This window comes from Piliocolobus tephrosceles, chromosome 7, assembly GCF_002776525.5.
Source record: "Piliocolobus tephrosceles isolate RC106 chromosome 7, ASM277652v3, whole genome shotgun sequence".
Taxonomy (NCBI): Eukaryota; Metazoa; Chordata; class Mammalia; order Primates; family Cercopithecidae; genus Piliocolobus; species Piliocolobus tephrosceles.
In genome coordinates, this window is record NC_045440.1 from 103,554,757 (window position 1) to 103,560,756 (window position 6,000).

Here is a 6,000-nt window from a genome sequence, read left to right on the forward strand (position 1 = left end):
TACAGTATTTGTGTTAGGTTTCATAGTTTAGTGTTTCAGAGGTGAAAGGATGCAAATTTAAAATAAATGGTCAGAACTCTCATAACTATACTTATGCAGTCAATTCTTGATTAGTCAAGCACAAGAAATAAAAGTAAATGTACAAATACTTTAAAAAAAACAATAAACAGTTTTAAAAATATTTGGCTTTAGAAAACAGAGTAAGATTTTTCATTTTAAAACAAATTTAACTTATACAGTCGAGTTTAATTTAGGTGAAGACTTTATTTATTTATTTATTTATTTTGAGACAGAGTCTCGCTCTGTCACCCAGGCTGGAGTGCAGTGGTGCAGTCTCAGGTCACTACAATTTCTGCCTCCTGGGTTCAGGCAATTATCCTGCCTCAGTCTCCCTAGTAGTTGGGATTACGGGTGCGTTCCACCAGCCTGGCTAATTTTTGTATTTTTAGTAGAGACGAGGTTTCACCATATTGGCCAGGCGGGTGTTGAACTCCTGACCTCAGGTGATCCACCCACCTGGGCCTTCCAAAGTGCTGGGATTACAGGTGTTAGCCACCGCGGCCTGGCCTTACTCAGGTAGTTTTATGTTTAAATGTCTCCACCTAGGCCGGGCATGGTGGTGCATGCACCATGGCGTGATCCGCCGTGGCAAGCAGATCACGAGGTCAAGAGATCGAGACCATCCTGGTCAACATGGTGAAACCCCGTCTCTACTAAAAAAGAAATACAAAAATTAACTGGGCATAGTGGCATGCACCTGTAGTCCGAGCTGCTAGGGAGGCTGAGGCAGGAGAATCACTTGAACCCGGGAGGCAGAGGTTGCAGTGAGCAGAGATCGCGTCACTGTACTCCAGTCTGGCGACAGAGTGAGACTCTACCTGAGTAAACAAATTCTCTGAAATATCTTGGTCAGGTGAAATGAGGAAACAGAAACAAAATACAGATCGAGGATGCCTTATCCAAAATACTTGGGAGCAGAAGTGTCTTGAATTTTGGATTTTGTTGAATTTTGGAATATTTGTATTATATATTTACCAGTGGAGCATCTCCACTCTGAAAATCAAAAACCAAAAATGCTCCAATGAACATTTCCTTTGAGAGTCACGTTGGCTCTCAGAAAGTTTCAGATTTTAGAACATTTCAGATTTTGAATTTTCAGAGTAGGGGATCACTCAACCTGTAGCTCAAATAGCTCCTGTGTTAAAATACAATAGCTTATAAATAATATTCACTTGCTCTGTGTAGATAAATAGGAAGCAAATAAATTTTTATCAATTAACCAAAAAAGTAGATATTAACATCTTTATTATATACTACTTGCTAAAGGATATAAAAGCACAGAAGGTAGTGATTCCCATAAATAAATGGTTAGAAAAATGTAATCAAAAGGGAGAACCTCATTTTGATCCTTAAGGGTAGGTGAGAATTATACAGGCAAAGAAACCTTAAGAATATTATACTGACAGAATGGATAACCACCACTAAAATGATGACGATAGTGATGATGATGATGATAATGACAATTAACTCTAATCAATTAACATTTACTGAGGACTTCAGTATGTGTTATGTACATTTTCTCATTCAGTCATTACACCAGGCCTATATTATAGATATTATTATTATTTTCATTTTACAGGTGAGGATACAATAGATCAGAGAAGGTAACTAATTTTTGCCCAGAGGACAACAGTTACTATGTGAAAAATCTAGGGTGTTTAACACAATCTGATCCCATCACAGAAGACTTCGTCACTCATTTTGCCAACTATTCATGAAAACCCACCAACGTAATTCGCCTATTTTTCCCTTTCCACACTTTGGTTAAATAAATTCCATCCTTTGTTTTTGAAGCTTCCTTAACTATGTATGAATAGTTAAGAAGACCATACACTTTCTATGATAGTTGTAGTAAACATTCTAAAATCCTTGACTTTGAACTTTAGGGTATTCAAGAAGACTCATAATCTCTCAAAGAAATTATGATTCAGTCATCCTGAGCTATGGCCCAGAATTCTGCTATTTAACAAGTACATTAAATGATTTGCAAATGGTTAGAGAATGTTATCCTGAGAAATACCTTGTCCCAAATCAACCCTTATGATATGGTTTAGCTTTGTGACCCCACCCAAACCCCATGTTGAATTATAATCTCAAGGTTTTAAGGGAAGAACCAGGTGGGAAGTGACTGGATTATGGGAGCAGTTTCCCTCATGCTGTTCTCATGATAGTGAGGGAGTTTTCACAAGATCTAATGGTTTTTAAAGCATGGCACTTCCTCATTCGCTGGTAATTCTCTCTCCTGCCACCATCTGAAGAAGGTACTTGCTTCCCGTTCGCATTCTGCCATAATTGTAAATTTCCTGAGCCCTCCCCAGCCATGTGGAACTGTGAATCAATTAAATGTCTTTCCTTTATAAATTACCCAGTCTCAGGCAGTTCTTTACAGCAGTATGAAAACGGACTAACACTTGAAGCTATTAATTTGCTAATTTGTATTTTGTCTTTATATAATTGTGTACTGATTGGTTGCTATTTTCCAATATTTGCCACCTGAATTGTGTCCATTTGAAGTGGTATCCATTATCCTCTGAGAAGGAGTTCTAAACCTATGGTCTATAGCACACTTTAAGGAGTTCATTACACCTATGAAATGGTATCTAAAACTTTACACATTTTAAAGCATTTTTTAACAGATTCTCAAAATTCATGTCTCAGGAAATTTTAATATCTCAGAAAATTAAATGATGCCAAAAATGCTAATACTATCATCATCATCATCGTAGTAGTAGTAGTAGTAGTAGTAGCAGCAGCAGCAATAAAAGCAGCAGCAGTAGTATCAATAATAGTAATCATAGCACTTAACATTCATTGAGCACTTACTGAGTGCCATGCATGGTACCCAGTTTATTTTATTTATTTGGCACACACAAAATAATCCTTAGGAGCTATTACTACTATTTTCATTCTATATATATAAAAAAAGGATTGGAGAAATAAGGATTTTGCAAAGGCCCAAGTCAGAAAGTGGCAAAGCCTGGATCTCATTTTTCTTTATAAGAAAGGATGCGGAGCAACTCTATTTAACATCTACTGTATTTGCAGGGAGGTATAATCAATGGATAACTTAACCTGTTCCAATCACTATGTTAGATGATGAGACAGAAACAGAACTTAATGATACCCTGCCCTCCCCTGGCTCTTATGCCTTAGGGTCAGACTCTCATTCAATACCAATTTTTCAAAAGAAATACAGGAAACCTATATAGTAGTCAGCAAACAAGAGCTACTGAAAGATTTCCTAAAGAGTCATTGATGATGTTCAGAACCAAAAATCTCAATTAGTTTCTGGTATATACAAAAGCAAAAGAATATGGATAGACCAAATGAGTTTCTTTAAAATTATTTTATAACACGGCTTCTTTTACAGTTTCCTAAACTTAATAGCTCACTGTAATCTTGAGCCCCTGGGCTCAAGTGATCCTCCCATCTCAGCCTCCTGGGTAGCTGGGACTATAGGTATGTACTCTACCACACCTGCTTTTTTTGTAGAGACAGGGTCTCACTATGATGCCCAGGCTAACCCTAATTATTTTTCCACCAACCTTCTTGCCCTCCATAATTCTTTAAGACTCACTGAGACCTTTCCCTCAGTGTCAACTTTCTAGTGTTCAGTAATCAGCTTACAATCACTTTTGTAGTTATGATGTACATATTAAAAGATGAACTAACAAGAAAGATCTATATATCTCTGTGGAATTAAAAGATTAAGGAGTAAAACCATATGATTACTTCTGTTCCCCCACTGAAGTCCACCAAAAGACTATTAAGAAATTATTTTAAGGCACTAAACTAACAAAGAACCAAAAATAAAAAGACAAGAGCCAAATAGGCTGCTCTCAAACAAGCAAGAGCTATCATCTAAATTTGGAAAGATGGATATCTGATGAACAAGTAGCAATGAGTAGCCTTAGTAGAACAGAGATAAGTGCCTGTGGGTAATTAAACTAATAAGCAAATTTATCCTGCAATAAGCCCCAGAAATATAAGAATTAAAAAGAGGCCACGCAGCACTGAAGGCAGGGATGCAGATGAGGTTAGAAAGATGAGGAGGTGACTAAAATTTTATCTAGTGACCACAGATCATTTTTCTTAATCCATGTAGAATCCTCTCCTCTAATCCATGAGTGTCAGTAACTACCTGACACTCACCTGGCAGAAGACTAAAGGGTTTACTTTGGAGAGGTTAAACCAGGAGGACTCTCAACTGAGAAATATGAAATACAACCATATGCTAAAAGGGGGGAATTATCTTAGAATCTGGATTCTGGATTCCTGATAATGAAATCTCCCCTTCCTTTACTAAGTACCAGGCTTAGAAACCTCAAGAAGGAAATGGACGGCTTTCTCTCTGTAAAAACGAGCAAGCTCAAGAAAAAGGAACCATGACAATGATAATCGATTATCCTCAAACCAAAAATGAGCTATGTGTCCAATTCCCCTACAATCAACAAATTCCAACCTCACACAGAGGTTTCAGTTATTTTGTACTTCATTCTGCAATATGAAGGATCGTTAAATATTAGATGGAAATCACAAGTGTGACAGGCAGATATTATTTTAAAACATAAAGAAAAGGAACATGGGGTAAACAGACAAAGCCAGGAGCAAAAGAAAACTTCAAATAATAATAATAATGATTTCTGTCCTCAAAGACAGTACAGAAGATACTGCATTAGGAAATGAACATTTATTTAAAATATACAAACAACAAAAACAAGCACTTAGAAATTAAAAATATGATGCTAATTATCTTTAATAAATAGATTGGAAAATAAAGTTGAGAAAATCTCCCATAAATTAAAACCAAAAAATCCAGAGAATGAAAATGGAAGAAAAATGTAAATAAAATGAAAAGATCAACTAAGCAATCCAATATCTAAAAAACAAAAGGTCTAGAAGGAACTATTAAAAGAAAATGGGGAAAAGAATCAAAAACATAGTTCAAGAGTATTTCCCAAACTGTAGAAAAGGAGTTCCAAATTAAAAGTGTTTACTATGTATCCAGTATAACAAATGAAAAACACACACACATAAACTCATACCACCTGAACATTAGGGCTAAAGAGACACTCCTAAAAGCTTCTGACATAAGACAGACACATACACATAAAAACAAAAACAGGTAACAAAAAAAGGTTAAACAATTAGAATGGCATCAAACTTCTCAACAGAAACGCAAAAGCAAGAAGACAATAATGTGATTATCAAATTTCTGTAGGAAAATCACTCCCACCCTAAAAATCTATATACAGTCTAATCAATTACATATAAAGATAAAATGAAGATTCATTCAAACATGTCAGACCTGAAAAAAGTTTACTTCCTATACCAGGAAGATAACCAGAGGATTTTGCTCCATCTAAAAAAGAGAGTAAATCAAGAAAGAGTAACGTATATGGTCTAAGAAACGGGATTCAATAGGAGAAAAGGAAATCCCAGGAAAATGATAAAAGGAAATTTCAAGACATCTCTATAGTAGGCCTAGGGAACAAAGAGAAAAGCAGGAGGAACGAGCATTTAAAAAAACAATGACTCCAAAAATTGAAAGTAATTATCTCATGCACCTGAAGGCATTGAGAGAAGATATGTTTATGTCAGAGTTTGGGGGAATTAATTAAAAATAAGTACATAAAACACTAATCAACCACAACAAAAAAAAAGACAGTTAACTCCAAGACAGTTATTAACTCCAAGAATAACCCAAATGTCCATCTGTGACAGACTGGATTAAGAAAATGTGGCACATATACACCATGGAATACTATGCAGCCATAAAAAAGGATGAGTTTGCATCCTTTGTAGGGACATGGATGCAGCTGGAAACCATCATTCTTAGCAAACTATCACAAGAAGAGAAAACCAAACACCGCATGTTCTCACTCATAGGTGGGAACTGAACAATGAGATCACTTGGACTCGGGAAGGGGAACATCACAC

General features: G+C 36.0%; 1 protein-coding gene across 1 annotated transcript in view; it reads right to left on the reverse strand.

Annotated features, from left to right (window-relative positions):
* The window catches only part of LOC113224949 (vacuolar protein sorting-associated protein 13B-like), a 753,925-nt gene that overhangs the window by 602,363 nt on the left and 145,562 nt on the right, over positions 1 to 6,000 (reverse strand). The gene's annotated exons all lie outside the window — the stretch shown is intronic.